The sequence below is a fragment of the Lathyrus oleraceus genome, chromosome 4 (genome assembly GCF_024323335.1).
Source record: "Lathyrus oleraceus cultivar Zhongwan6 chromosome 4, CAAS_Psat_ZW6_1.0, whole genome shotgun sequence".
Taxonomy (NCBI): domain Eukaryota; kingdom Viridiplantae; phylum Streptophyta; class Magnoliopsida; order Fabales; family Fabaceae; genus Lathyrus; species Lathyrus oleraceus.
This window is the reverse complement of record NC_066582.1, coordinates 240,773,492-240,779,428: the sequence shown is the minus strand read 5'-3', so window position 1 is coordinate 240,779,428 and position 5,937 is coordinate 240,773,492. Positions and strand designations below refer to the sequence as shown.

The 5,937-nt window shown below is 38.9% G+C and overlaps 1 non-coding gene across 1 annotated transcript; it reads left to right on the top strand.

The window, feature by feature from the left end:
- Nucleotides 1-3,758: 3,758 nt before the first annotated feature.
- Nucleotides 3,759-3,865, top strand: LOC127077098 (small nucleolar RNA R71). The gene has a single exon (XR_007787082.1). It is a non-coding gene; the product is annotated as a small nucleolar RNA R71 (small nucleolar RNA).
- The last annotated feature ends 2,072 nt before the right edge of the window (nucleotides 3,866-5,937 follow it).

The following is a 5,937-nucleotide window of genomic DNA, read 5'->3' as shown; positions in this document are numbered from 1 at the left end:
TAGGCCCAGGATGCGACATCCTGCCGAGTCCACTTCCTCCGTTTTCTTTCTTCATCCACCTGTTTATTATTCCAGTTTGTGCTATTTCTTTGAGCAGTTTTATTAGCAACCTTTTCCTATTCTTGGAGCTATCTTTTGAGCGTGGATCCCGTCGAGTACGGCGGACGTGAGGGGTGCTAATACCTTCCCCTTACGTAACCGACTCCCGTACCTTGTAATCTCTGGTCGTAAGACCGTTCCTTTCCCTTTCTTAGGTTAGTCCTGTGCTCCCTTTCCGTCATAGGATGAATAACGTCGGTGGAGGCTCTGCATTTTTTCCGCCGGTTGTTTTTCGCGTTGCGATATCTTTCATAGGCAAAATCATCATTTATGGGTACTAGTTCTGGTTTTAGATGTTCTAGCCTAGAAAGGTGATCAGCTACTACATTTTCAGTGCCTTTTTTGTCTCTTATGTCTAAATCAAACTCTTATAGTAATAGAATCCATTGGAGTAACCTGGGGTTGGCATCTTTTTTACTTAATAGGTAACGAATGGCAGCATGATCGGTGTAAACTATAATTTTTTCTCCTACTAGATAAGATCTAAATTTGTCTATAGCGAAAACTACAGCGAGTAATTCTTTTTCAGTTGTTGCGTAGTTAAGTTGGGCAGCATCTAGGGTTCTATTGGCATAATAAATGGCATGTAATTTTTTATCTTTCCTTTGTCCTAGAACGGCTCCAACTGCATAATCACTAGCATCGCACATTATCTCAAAAGGTTCCGACCAATCGGGTGGTTTCATAATGGGTGCCGATACTAACGCTTGCTTTAAAAGATTAAATGCGTCATTACATTTTTCATCGAAAATGAATTCAGCATCTTTCATTAAAAGTCCAGTTAAAGGTTTGGTTATTTTGGAGAAGTCCTTAATAAAACGCCGGTAGAATCCAGCGTGTCCAAGAAAGCTTCGGACTTCTCTGATGGTTTTTGGTGGTTTTAGGTTTTCTATAACTTCTATTTTAGCTCTATCTACCTCTATACCTTTTTCAGAAACTATATGTCCTAAAACTATTCCTTCGGTCACCATGAAATGACACTTTTCCCAGTTTAGCACGAGGTTCACCTCCACGCATCTCTCCAGGATTTTCTCAAGGTTAGCAAGACAATTATGGAAATCAAATCCGCAAACCGAGAAATCATCCATAAACACTTCCATGATACCATCTAGGTAATCTAGGAAGATTGACATCATGCATCGTTGGAAAGTAGTTGGGGCATTACAGAGGCCGAATGGCATTCGTCTGTAGGCAAAAGTTCCATAAGGGCATGTAAAGGTAGTTTTTTATTGATCTTCGGGGTGGATAGGTATTTGGAAGAATCCAAAGTATCCATCTAAATAGCAGAAGTAAGAGTGTCTAGCTAGACGCTCCAACATCTGGTCTATAAATGGTAAAGGGAATGATCCTTCCTAGTTGCTTTATTTAATTTTCTATAATCTATACACATCCGCCATCCTCCTTCTAAATGTTTTGCTACATGTTCGCCTTTATCATTTTGCACGACTGTGATGCCTCCCTTTTTAGGTACTACATGCACAGGACTCACCCACTTACTATCCGAGATCTGGTAGATGATACCTGCCTCAAGTAACTTAAAAACTTCCTTTTTAACAACATCACTCATTATAGGGTTTATTCTTCTCTGATGTTCCCTAGAGGGTTTTGAATCTTCTTTGAGCGAAATCCGATGCATGCATACGGGTGGGCTTATACCTTTCAGGTCAAAGATATTATATCCTAAGGCTGAGGGATATCTTCGTAAAACGTCTAAAAGTTGGTTCGTTTCCTTTTGGCTCAAGGTAGCACTAACTATAACTGGATGGTTCATCTTTTCATCGAGGAACTCATATCTCAGGTTCTTAGGCAGTTCCTTAAGTTCTAAGGTTGGTTTCTTAGGGCATGGCATAGGATCTGGGGTAAGGGATAAACATTCGTAAAGGTTATCATCGATGTAAGGTTTCTTAAAGTCATCATCTTCCCTAATGAGAGTTGATGGTAACTTAATTGTTTTTATAATTTCTTTTTGTTCTAATTCTCTAACACATTCATCAATGATATCTAAGGCATAACACGAATCTCCCATCACAGGTGCCATAAGAAATTTCGAAAGTATAAATTCTATTTTCTCGTCACCTACCTCAAATGTCAACTTTCCTTTCTTGACATCTATAATGGCTCCTGCAATCGATAAGAATGGTCTACCTAGAAGGATTGGTATATCATTGTCCTCTTTGATATCCATGACAACAAAATCAGTAGGGATAAATAACTTACCTATCCTAACAGGAACATCTTCTAAAATGCCTATCAGATATTTAACAGATCTATCGGCTAACTGAAGTGACATCTTAGTGGGTTGTAATTCTCCTAAGTTTAACCTCTCACAAACTGCTAAAGGCATTAAGCTCACACTAGCTCCTAAGTCTAGAAAAGCTTTTTCGATGACATGATTACCCAAAAGGAAAGGAATGGAGAAATTTCCAGGATCTTTATCTTTCTTTGTTAATTTGTCCTCATAAATAGCATTACATTCCAAAGGCTTCGGATCGTCAAGTCTACGTTTGTTGGTAAGGATGTCTTTGAGAAACTTTGCATAAGAAGGTATCTGGGTGATGGCTTCTGTGAAAGGGATTTCTACATGAAGTTTTTCTATAACTTTAATAATTTTTTGATACTGTTTATTGATCTGGGTTTGTTTGAGTCTTTGCGGATATGGTATAGGTGGTTTATATGGCGGGGGTGGTACGTAAGTTTTATATTTAGGTTCTTCTCCTTTTTCTCGACCTTCCTGATTTTCAGATTCCTCTGGTTCCTTTACTTCATCCGTGGGTTTGGTACATTCCTTAGAAGTTTCGGGTTCACTCAATCTAGGGTTTGGTGGCTCATCATAAGCGTTCCCACTTCGTAGGGTAATGGCATTGGCTTGTCCTCTCGTATTTTGTTGAGGTTGTCCAGGGAATTGTCCTCCAGGTCTAGTCTGAGGGGCTTGGTTTAAAGCTACCTGAGAGATCTGGGTTTCAAGCATCTTAGTATGAGTAACTATTTGGTCAACCTTGGTTCCTAACTAAGTAATCAATTCGTTAACATGAATGTTTTGGTTCATGAACTCCTTGTTTTGTTGGGTTTGAGCGGTGATAAAATTTTCCATAATTTTCTCAAGGCTCGGCTTCGGTGGTACAGGTTGCATAGGTTGATTTGATCTTGGGGCTTGATAACTGGGTCTCGGAGGTGCATTATTTTGAATAGGGTTATTGTTTTTATAGGAGAAGTTCGGGTGATTCCTCCATCCAGGGTTATAGGTATTCGAGTATGGGTTTCCTTAGGTGTAGTTTACTTGCTCAGAGTGGGTTTCGTTTAATAGACTGCATTCTGGGGATTGGTGTCCTTTGGTTCCACATATCTCACAATCCTACGAAACTGCGGCTACAGTATTCGGGTTTATGCACATATGCTCGACTTTAAGGGCTAATGCGTCCATTTTAGCTTGCATCATGTCTATAGAGCTTAGTTCATGTACTCCTCATTGGGCTTCCTTCTTCTCAACTGTCGCTCGTTCGACTCCCCATGATTGATGGTTTTGAGCCATATCTTCGATGAGGGCACTAGCTTCAGGATAAGGTTTGTTCATCAGAGCACCGCCTGCGGCAGCGTCGATGGTCATCTTTGTGTTGTAATGAAGTCCATTATAGAAGGTTTGAATTATTAACCAATTTTCTAAGCCATGATATGGGCATGCTCGTAACAACTCTTTATATCTCTCCCAAGCTTCGAACAACGATTCTCCTTGGTTTTGGGTAAATCTAGTTATATGGTTTCGAAGAACGGCGGTTTTACTCGGGGGAAAATATCTAGCAAGAAAAACTCTTCTAAGGTTATCCCAAGTCGTAACGGAATTGGGTGGAAGGGAATCTAACCATGATAGGGCTTTATCTCTGAGGGAAAAAGGAAATAATCTTAAACGTATTGCCTCAGGAGAAGCTCCATTGGTTTTAAAAGTGTCTGCTAATTGAAGAAATATTTTTAAATGTTGGTTTGGGTTCTCAGTAGCGAGACCTGCGAATTGTCTCTGTTGCACTAGTTGCAACAGGGATGGTTTAAATTCAAAATTATTAGCTGGGATGGTTGGGTTTACTATACTAGAACTAGGTTCTTCATTAGATGGTTGAGCGAAATCTTTAAGAGGTCTTTGGTTTTGATCTTCGGCCATAGCTCTCTTAATCCTATGAAACAATAAACGTGCGCGAGCGTAACGTTCAGGTTCCGTCAGAGGGTATACTAAGCTTAAACTTCCGGTGCTGCGAGTTCTTCGCATTGACCGGCGGGAAATAGCCTAAGTCTAAACGATATAACAACAGGGAAATGAAATTTGACGAAATTGGTCCCCGGCAACGGCGCCAAAGACTTGATGTGTGCTTTTCGCAAGTATACGAACGCGTCAGAGTAATATAAAAGATTATCGAATCCACAGAGACCAAGTGTCAATCTATCGTTATCTGTCGTTATGGTGTTTATCAAAGGCAATCAAAATAAGTGTTTTTGGAGTGTGCAATGAAAAGTAAAGTGTTGAATAAAGATTAATTAATAAAGACATGGTCGAATGTAATTCACGTAATCAATTAATAATCCAAGTACTTGCTAATAGAGCTACTTATGGGCAATGTTTTCTACTTTGAAAAGAACTAATTTAACGGGAACTGTCGCTTTCGCGTATTCAGAACCGAGTTGTACTCCCTAATCAAACCCTCTTATTGTCACTTATAAAAAGGCGCGCATTGCGTTAGATTAGTAAACCTATTTTTAAGAAATATAGTATCTTGACTAAGTTGAAAAGTATTATAGCCTGGATTTCTTGACCAAAAGAGGTTCTCACGAACCAGACTCTAAACTTATAAACGCGTCCGAAAATAGTTTTAAAATCTATTTTCTTCTTAAGTTAAAAACTCCTAATGAACTAAACAAAGCGCTTTCGCTGTTTTTGAAATAGTTAAAAACAATTAAGTTTAAAAAGATGTTGGACGACTTTCGATCTTACCCAACGGAATTGAAGTGCGGGAAAACTTAAGTTGAAAGTTAAAATAGCCCTTAAGTGCTTCTACGAACAATTGTACGGATTATCGGTTCAATTACGATTCTTACATTCTAACCTTATAGATTTAGTTAGACATGGTAAAGTAAAAGTGCATTAATTTAAATAAAAGTAGTGCGAGTGCGGAAAGTAAATAAAAGTAGTGCGAGTGCGAGAAATAAATAAAAGTAGTGCGAGTGCGGAAAATAAATAATTTAAAGCGAGTGCGAGGAAATAAATAATTTAAAGCGAGTGCGAGGAAATAAATAATTTAAAGCGAGTGCGAGGAAAATAAATAAAGTAAAGCGAGTGCGGGAAAATAAATAAAGTGAAGCGAGTGCGGGAAAATAAATAAAGTAAAGCGAGTGCGGGAAAATAAATAAAGTAAAGCGAGTGCGGGAAAATAAATAAGATAAAGACAAGTAACAAAAACCTGCTCCAATCGGAGGGTTGAATAAATTGCAAAGCGGAAATGAAAATGGCGGCAGGATTAACTTCCTTCCAAAGTGCTCCAAACTCGATTACAGACTCTATCACAGACTCGATTACACAATTGTGGTAACACTCCAATGCAAAGCGATTACCACTTTATAATACTGAATATATGCCTAAGTGAAACAAAGTTGCTCTGAGTTTGCCTCTACTCTAAGTTTGGATGATTGTAAAAGTGATTTCGAGTTTCTATTTATAAGCAAGTAAAAAGATGGAAATGACAAGGATGCCCTTCAACTTGAAAATGGGAGGGAAAAACTTTCCTCTTGTGGCGCCCGCCACAAGCATAAAATGAGGCGCCTTAGTGGAAGTAGTGGGGAACGTGGAAGTTGAGAGAA